The 8,444-nt window shown below is 43.6% G+C and overlaps 1 non-coding gene across 1 annotated transcript; it reads right to left on the bottom strand.

Annotated features, from left to right (window-relative positions):
• Positions 1-1,082: 1,082 nt before the first annotated feature.
• Positions 1,083-1,166, bottom strand: Trnas-gga (transfer RNA serine (anticodon GGA)). Its single transcript is given in 2 exon segments — positions 1,083-1,117; positions 1,127-1,166. It is a non-coding gene; the product is annotated as a tRNA-Ser (tRNA).
• Positions 1,167-8,444: the final 7,278 nt, after the last annotated feature.

The raw sequence follows: 8,444 nt of genomic DNA, 5'->3' as shown, positions 1-8,444 counted from the left end.
CTCTGTGTGTGCTCGAATCTCTTTAATTTTACATTCATTGTCTATTCACTAAACATACGTAGTAGGAAGCAATATGTTGGTTGACTCTCCTAGGAATGTACGGTTTCGGAACTTTAACAGTAAACCACGGCGTGATGCGGAACGCCTCTCTTGCAGCGTCTGCCGATGGAGTTGGTTAATAATTTATGTGACGATTTCGTGCGTAGTTTACGAACCTCTAGCGAAACGCGCTGCTCTTATTTGCATCTTCTCTACTTCCCCTGTCAGTCCATCTGGTCCAGATTCCAGACTAATGAGCAATATTCCAGTATCTGTCGAACTTGGTTTTTGTAACCTAACTCTTTTGTGGATGGAATACATTTCCTGAAGATTCTTTGAATGACTCTCGGTCTGCCGTCTGCCTAACTTGCGAGTAATTTTATGTGGTCGCTCCACTTCGCACAGCATACTCCTAGATATTTTATGAAAATAACTGCTTCTAGTCATTATTCTACAATTATGTAATCATACAATAAAGGATCTTTCTATGTAGCGATAATAAGTTACTCCCTTTTATGTTGAGTGTCTATTGCCACTACCTGCACGAAGCATCGACACTCTGTAGGTCTTCCCGCAATTCGCTACAATTTTCTAGCGTCACTATTTCTATACATCATCCGTGAAAGGCCTCGTGGAACTTCCGACGTAACGCAATAGGTCATTTAAATACACGTGTTTCCGCACGAGCGTGCAAAAATGTAACAGCAAATAGAGAATGCTCCATCGACTTACTGTGATATTTATTTACGTGTACACCCTTTATGTGCTGTAAGGCAACAAGGACGACGAGCATGATTACTACGAAATCATGATGCAGGTTTTGGTTACTTTATTGACCATAAGATGGCTCTCTTGTACTGTTTTTACATTGTCCCAAGACAGAACGTGCTATGAATCAACGACATGCCCCCTTTTTTTTACTCAAAGAAAAAAATGGTTCAAATGGCTCTGAGCACTATTTGGACTTAACATCTGAGGTCATCAATCCCCTAGAACTTGGAACTACTTGAACCTAACTAACCTAAGGACATCACACACATCCATGCCCCAGGCAGGATTCGAACCTGCGACCGTAGCAGTCGAGCGGTTCCAGACTAAAGCGCCTAGAACCGCTCGGCCACCGAGGCTCGCATTTTTACTCAGTGCTATTCAGAGACGTACAGTACAATACTATGGAGCAGCATCGGTGCAGTTTCGCAGATCTCACCGATAGGCACCTTGTGTATGGGCAAGTACGTTGCATTGCTCTGGGTGCTGAAAGGCCGTACAGGGAACGATTTCCTAACAAGCGTCATCTGTCACGGCGAGTGTTTATTTCTCTCCATCGACGAATGCGGGAGACTGGTTCATTTGAAAGAAGAAACGAGGGACCTAGCTACACGAAGACCACTCGAACAATCGATTTTGAAGAGATGATGCTGGAACGTGTTGTAACGGACCCTATTACAGGTACTCGTCGTACTGCACGTGAAAAGGACGCTGCACATACTACCGTGTGGCGAGTACTCCACGATCAACAGCTACACCCGTATCACCCACAAAAAGTCCATGCAGTGCTTGTGACTGACTTTACGCCAAGGGTCGCAATGTGTCAGTGGCTGCTCCAACAATCGATTAATCCACCAGATTTCCTCCAAATCGTGCTGTTTACTGACGAGGCCGCAGTTGATACTGGTGGTATTTCTAACAGCAGGAATAGCCATGGGCGGGATAAGGAAAACCCTCACGTTGTAGTGGAGTCATGCCGTCAAGTGCGTTTTGCTGTGAATATCTGGGCGGGCATTGTAGGCAACAGCCTCATTGAACCATGTCTTCCACCTGCCCGTCTGAAGAGAGTTGGTGCAAAGAGTTCTGCCTGAGTTGTTGGAGAACGTACCCTTGGCTGTTCGTGAGAGGATGTGGATACAACATGACGGCCGGCCGGTGTGGCCGTGCGGTTCTAGGCGCTTCAGTCTGGAACCGCGTGACCGCTACGGTCGCAGGTTCGAATCCTGCTTCGGGCATGGATGTGTGTGATGTCCTTAGGTTAGTTAGGTTTAAGTAGTTCTAAGTTCTAGGGGACTGATGACCACAGATGTTAAGTCCCATAGTGCTCAGAGCCATTTGAACCATTTTTTGAACAACATGACGCTGCACCGCCTCACTTCCGGGTGGATGTTCGCAACCACCTCAATGCTGTATTTGGTGATCGCTGGATTGAAAGGGGAGGTACTATTCCATGGCCTGCGAGTTTACTGACATGAATCCCATTAATTATTTCCTATGGAGATATCTATTGTCAGCTGTGTATGAGACCTCAGTGGATACATAGGTGGAATTAGTTGCCAGAATTGTTGCTGCCTGTGAAGTGATCTCGTATCGCACGCGCTCTTTTTTTTCTGAGGCGGGAGCACGGAACTGTATTGAATAACTTCCGGAAGTCAAGGAACACGCCATCTAACTTGGTACCTGTGCCCACTGCTCTCTGGGTCTCGTGGACTAACAGAGCGAACTGAGTTTCACACGATCATAGTTTTTGTAATCCATGTTGGTTCATACAGAGTTGAAAATTCACAATACACATGAAATACACAACCTAAATTATACATCAGTAATAGAAAGAACTTCTCTTACTATGACGAAGAAGTACATTTTACAAAACAAACGAATTAAGAATGAGATTTTCACTCTGCAGCGGAGTGTGCGCTGATATGAAACTTCCTGGCAGATTAAAACTGTGTGCCCGACCGAGACTCGAACTCGGGACCTTTGCCTTTCGCGGGCAAGTGCTCTACCATCTGAGCTACCGAAGCACGACTCACGCCCGGTACTCACAGCTTTACTTCTGCCAGTATCTCGTCTCCTACCTTCCAAACTTTACAGAAGCTCTCCTGCGAACCTTGCAGAACTAGCACTCCTGAAAGAAAGGATATAACGGAGACATGGCTTAGCCACAGCCTGGGGGAGGTTTCCAGAATGAGATTTTCACTCTGCAGCGGAGTGTGCGCTGATATGAAACGTCCTGGCAGATTAAAATTTTGTGCCCGACCGAGACTCGAACTCGGGACCTTTGCCTTTCGCGGGCACACAGTTTTAATCTGCCAGGAAGTTTCAAACGAATTAAGGTTGTCTATTTACTTCATAATTCTATAGATGCCTTGTGTTTTATTCTATGGTGATTGTTAATTTAATTTTAACTTTTATATAAGCCGTGCAAGCGGCGCAACTATCTTTTTATATTTGTTCAGCATTAATATTTTTCTGGACTGTTCTGTTTGTATTCTTTTGCTTTTTAACAGTTTCGATTACGTTACAAATGGACTGTCAAAAACGACATTTACTCTGAGTTACATCTAACTCTTGCCGGTTAACTTCTTTTACAGTTCAACAATTTCGTACTCTCTTTGTCGTCGATAATTAAGGCCTGACGATCGTCTTGTAACCCGAAAACCGATAGATAAACTTACATCGTGGAAGATCCACAATTTCATCTTTCTCATTTATAACCAGGAAACGCGTAGCCGAACACCGCCGTGCTAAAACACACTACCGTGTCAGGTTACCTAATGTCTCACTGTAGGCATCAAAATCCCCAAAAAAATCCCTTCGGCGTAAAAAAAAAAGCTTTACTTTTCTAGTTGACAAACAATCATTCCCCCTCTGTTTTATCACGGCATAGCACAGCAAAGTCGTTTCTCGCCACCGGTTACGTTTCTCTTCGGTAGGCCTTCGGTTTCCGCAATATAACTAAAAATTAGAGAAGTAGTCATCCGTTGAGTTTTGTGATTCTTGGAAACGAGTTTTGACACACAACTAGCACAGAACTTCCGTGTTTTTAATAGTTTAGCCACGATATCATGCAGAACACTCCGAGAAACCCGACGAGAACTGTCCAACAGTTGTGATACGGTGAAACACCGGTTATTACGAATTTATTCTTATTTTTTATCACTTCGTTGCTGACTAGACAGACAGACGGCCAACTCTGACATCAACGTGTGCATTCTCAGACACGCCAACAACTGTCGCAGAGCATTCGGTCCAAGTACAGAACAAATTTGGACAGCTGTGTCCACAGCACAGATTTTTTCCCCGCTATAAACGGTATTATAGAACAGCTTTTTAATTTGGGCAGATTTCCCATTGCAACTGCTACTGTAGATGTGGCATTCCTGTCATCTCAGCCGGGACTGCTACGGTCGCAGGTTCGATCCTCGGGAATGGATGTGTGTGATGTCCTTAGGTTAGTTAGGTTTAATTGGTTCTAAGTTCTAGGCGACTGATGACCTCAGAAGTTAAGTCGCATAGTGCTCAGAGCCATTTGAACCTTTTGTCATCTCAGCTCTAAACATACTGACCTACTGCAGGCGTCAGTGTAGTGACTGCTCCACTACATTACATAATACTGTCACGACTATCGAGTTTACCGATGTAATAATAATCACGGCTATCTAATTCCAGCGATGTAACGAGATGCCCGACGCGTGTAACGGCGGGAAGCAAACCGGGCCACAGCATCGACAACGCACACAGGCGAAAGTGGAGCGCCCACTGAGCCAGGTCACTGCCAGTCTGAAACGGGCCAAAATGCAACACAGGTAGCAGCGGCTAGACAGTCGAGACAAACACGGAAATGACAGCAAGGCCGCTTGTGTCTGAGAATCGTTTCGGTTGAAGTCGGACGTTTCCAGAAATTAGAGAAGAGTCAGCAGAAAGCAAACCCGTTCAGGATCTCTGAAATGTGTATCAGTATATGAGAGGTAGGCACAGAGAGCCGCGCTACGGTTCAGAAGCAGTCAGTGCCATAGCCGATTCATCGGGAGCGGTACTATAGTTAAGCCTCGGAGTCACTATAGTGTGACATTTTGATGCTGCTGCAGTAGAACTACGAGAATCGGTACACATTCGAGGGAGGATGACTGTTTCCGATCAGTATCCATCAACAGTTATTGTTTCGCGTTCTCTGACTGTTAAAGAAAAATGAGCACCATAGAGTTTCTCTCTTTTTTACAGAATATGAAGAGGAGCCAATACTGTCTCACACTTGTCTCCAAGGTCAATGAAGTACCTGATTGTGCAAACAGTAACGATGATAGTGGATATTTTCCGTGTGTCCGAATCTAGGGAGGGGCAAGCGCTGTCTCGCATTTGCCTCCTAGAATTTACCTGACTGCGGAAGTCGCCACAAGTAACAGTTAAAATTGTCTCTCTGTCAGAATAAAAGGAGGAACACATGCCGACTCGCACTTCGATCCTACCGCAGTTAAAATATTTGACTCTGGCACGAGTTGCAAGCAGAGCGCTCTCTCTGAAAGCAGCAGGTAGAACTGAGGAATTGGGAGTTGTTGGAAAGGCCTTAAGATACAGAGCAGTAGGGTGTAGTTACTGATGTGGGAAGATATACTGCCAGTGTAAAACACCTCTCTGAATAATATTGAACTACTGGGAAAATAAATTGTTCTTAAATTACAGCATTAGCTGTTTCCTCTCTTATTTACTTCCTATGAATCACAACTTCCCTCTCCGTTGCAACATCACCTATCCTAAGCATCCTGGGAGACTTTCTCCTCCTCACTCCGTTAAAGGTGACTCATCAGACTTCATCTTCATCTGCATCTACATCTACATCTACATCTACATCTACATGGAAACTCTCAAAATCACATTTAAGTGCCTGGAAGAGGGTTCATCGAATCACTTTCATAATAATTCTCTATTCAATCTCGTACAGCGTGCGGAGAAAGCGAACACCTATACCTCTCCGTTCGACGTCTGATTTCCATTATTTTATTACGATGATCATTTCTCCCTATGTAGGTCAGCGTCAACAAAATATTTTCGCATTCGGAAGAGAAAATTGGTGATTGAAATTACGTGAGAAGAATCTGCCGCAACGAAAACAGCCTTCGTTTTAGTGATGTCCACCCCAAACCCTGTATCATTTCATTGACGCTCTATCCCCTGTTTCACGATAATACAAAACATGCTACCCTGCTCCGAACTTCCTCGATGTACGCCGTCAGTCCTATCTGTTAAGGGTCCCACACCGCGTAGCAGTATTCCAAAAGAGGACGGACAAGCGTAGTGTGGACAGTGTTCTTATTAGATCCGTTAATTGATGTTAGTTCATGAGCCCACTCGAAACGTAAATGGTTGCGAAAGCATACTTGACCTCTTTGCAACAAATAATCCTGGACAAATAGTATCATGAAGAATACAGGGATTAGCGACCACAAGGCAGTTGCTGCTAAGCTGAATACCGTAACACCTACAACCATCAAAAAGAAATGCAAAGTGTATCTATTTAAAAAAGCTGATAAAAATGCTCTTAAAGCCTTTTTAAGCGACACTCTTCACTCCTTCCGATCTGATCATGTAAGCGTAGAAAAGTTGTGGAATGGTTTCAAAGAGATAGTATGGACAGCAATTGAGAGGTATATACCACATAAATTAATAAGTGATGGTACTGATCCCCCATGGTACACAGAACGGGTCAGATCGCTTTTGCAGAAGCAGCGAAAAAAGCATGCCAAATATAAAAGAACGCAAAATCCCCGAGACTGAAAAAGTTTTGCAGAAGTTCGAAATATAGCGCATACTTCAGTCCGAGATGCTTTTAGTAATTCCTACAACGAAAATCTGTCTCGGAATCTGGCAGAAAACTCGAAGAGATTCTGGTCATACACAAAGCACACCAGTGGCAAGATGCAATCAATACCTTCACTGCGCGATAACAACGGTGAAGTCACAGATGGCAGTGCTTCTAAAGCAGTGTTATTAAATACGGTTTTCCAAAACTCCTTCACCAATAAAGACGAAGTAAATATTCCTGAATTCCAATCAAGAACAACTGCCAAGATGAGAAACATAGAAATAGATATCCTCGGTGTTGCAAAGCAGCTTAAATCACTTGAAAAAGGCAAGGCCTCCGGTCCAGATTGTATACCAGTCAGGTTCCTCTCAGAGTAAGCTGATACAATAGCTCCATACTTAGCAAATTATGTACAACCGCTCGCTCACAGAAAGATCCGTACTCAAACTGGAAAATGGCTGAAGTCACAACAATACCCAAAAAGGTAAGTACGAGTAATCCGCTGAATTACAGGCCCATATCACTAACGTCGATTTGCAGTAGTGTTTTTGAATATATACTGTATTCGAACATTATGAATTACCTCGAAGAAAACGATTTATTGACACACAGTCAGCACGGATTCAGAAAATATCATTCTTGTGAAATACAACTAGCTCTTTATACTTATGAAGTAGTGAGCGCTATCTACAGGCGATGTGAAATTGATTCCATATGTTTAGATTTCCAGAAGGCTTTCGACACCGTTCCTCACAAGCGTCTTCTAACCAAACTGCGTAGCTATGGAATATCGCCTCAGTTGTGCGATTGGATTCGTGATTTCCTGTCAGAAAGGTCACAGTTCGTAGTAATAGACGGAAAGTCATCGAGTAAAACAGAAGTAATATCCAGCGTTCCCCAAGGAAGTGTTTGTTATAGGCCCTCTATTGTTCCTGATCTGTATTAACGACATAGGAGATAATCTGAGTAGCCGTCTTAGACTGTTTGCAGGTGATGCTGTCATTTACCGCCTTGTAAAGTCATCAGGTGACCAAAGCGAATTGCAAAATGATTTAGATAAGATATCTGTATGGGGCGAAAAGTGGCAATTGACCCTGAATAAGGAAAAGTGTGAAGTTATTCTCATGAGTACTAAAAGAAATCATCTAAATTTCGATTACGCGATAAGTCACAAAAATCTGAAGGCTGTAAATTCAACTAAATACTTAGGGATTACAATTACAGATAACCTAAGTTGGAATGATCATATAGATAATGTTGTGGGTAGAGCAAACCAAAGACTGCGATTCACTGGCAGAACACTTAGAAAGTGCAAGAGGTCTAGTGAAGAGACTGCTTATACCACGCTTGTCCGCTCTATTCTGGAGTACTGCTATGCGGTGTGGGATCCGATTCAGGTAGGACTGACGGCTTACATCGAGAAAGTACAAAGAAGGGCAGCTCGTTTTGCATTATCGCGAAATAGGGGAGATAGTGGCACAGACATGATACGTGAATTGGACTGGCAGTCATTAAAACAAAGGCGTTTCTCGTTGCGACGGGATCTTCTCATGAAATTTCAACCACCAGTTTTCTCCTCCGACTGCGAAAACATTCTGTTGCCACCCGGCTACATAGGGAGAAATGATCATGACGATAAAATAAGAGAAATAAGGGCTCGCACAGAAAAATTTAACTGCTCGTTTTACCCGCGTGCCGTCCGAGAGTGGAACGGTAGAGAGACAGGTTGAAGATGGTTCACTGAACCCTCTGCCAGGCACTTCATTGTGAATATCAGAGTAATCACGTAGATGTAGATATTACATTTTCTAAGTATCATGCCTATAAAACGCCG

The sequence above is a fragment of the Schistocerca cancellata genome, chromosome 1 (genome assembly GCF_023864275.1).
Source record: "Schistocerca cancellata isolate TAMUIC-IGC-003103 chromosome 1, iqSchCanc2.1, whole genome shotgun sequence".
In the NCBI taxonomy this organism is placed as follows: Eukaryota; Metazoa; Arthropoda; class Insecta; order Orthoptera; family Acrididae; genus Schistocerca; species Schistocerca cancellata.
The sequence above is the reverse complement of the archived record's forward strand: the minus strand, read 5'-3'. Positions and strand labels throughout refer to the sequence as shown.